Source organism: Lepeophtheirus salmonis, unplaced genomic scaffold (genome assembly GCF_016086655.4).
Source record: "Lepeophtheirus salmonis unplaced genomic scaffold, UVic_Lsal_1.4 unplaced_contig_12824_pilon, whole genome shotgun sequence".
Lineage (NCBI taxonomy): Eukaryota > Metazoa > Arthropoda > Copepoda > Siphonostomatoida > Caligidae > Lepeophtheirus > Lepeophtheirus salmonis.
In genome coordinates this window covers 1-753 of record NW_027290243.1, presented here as the reverse complement: position 1 = coordinate 753, position 753 = coordinate 1, and the positions used below count along the sequence as shown (strand labels likewise).

The 753-nt window shown below is 35.2% G+C and overlaps 1 long non-coding RNA gene across 1 annotated transcript; it reads right to left on the bottom strand.

Annotated features, from left to right (window-relative positions):
- Positions 1–15: 15 nt before the first annotated feature.
- LOC121130865 (uncharacterized) lies at positions 16–561 on the bottom strand. Its single transcript, XR_005868855.2, has 4 exons — positions 472–561; positions 360–407; positions 225–296; positions 16–164 (listed from the first exon to the last, which is right to left on the bottom strand). It is a non-coding gene; the product is annotated as an uncharacterized lncRNA (long non-coding RNA).
- Between the last annotated feature and the right edge of the window lie 192 nt (positions 562–753).

The following is a 753-nucleotide window of genomic DNA, read 5'->3' as shown; positions in this document are numbered from 1 at the left end:
TTTCATCAATGAACTATACACTATTATTTGAATTATATTATTTTTTTTAAATTCAAAAGGATCTTCCTGAGCCTGTCCTTCCGGTTGAGCGGGATGACTTCAAATCGACGAACTATTGGTGTATAAGTGATTCCTGCCATGTGGACCCGTTTATTGTTGCCTTCCTATCACGGTTGAATAATTATACATATTAAGAGACAATTAAAATCAGTAAATAAACTAACCACTTTTATTGTAATAGAGTTTCCCCTATCGCCACCATCACCCGTAGGAGAGGAAAGACTGCACGCTGATGTCTTCGAAAAATGATTTTAAAAAAATAGCGAATTAGATTAAAATATTCTAGGCTAATTACTCACTTGTGGATAAGGTGGCTGAGCTGGAATATTTTCTTCATCTTCAAACCCCTATTAAAATAATAGTATGAATTATTACTATTAATCATAATTATTTGAATTTCTATGAACATACATGAGCCAAATCGAGACCTTCGGTATTGTCCTATAGCAACTCAAGATTATCATCATTTTGTAACTGCAAAATTAAAATGATAAATTAAATAATACTAAATTAATAATACTTACAACCTTACCCAAGACATCATTTACCAAACGTTTGGTCTCTATGGTTGTTATCCACAAGATAAAAACGCTGGGCCGTCTCGCTGGAATGAGGCATGGCTCAGGCGAGCCTACCCCTGAGCCCAAGTACAAGCTGAGCAGCAAAGCATTTTCTTACAGCCCCTTGTCTATT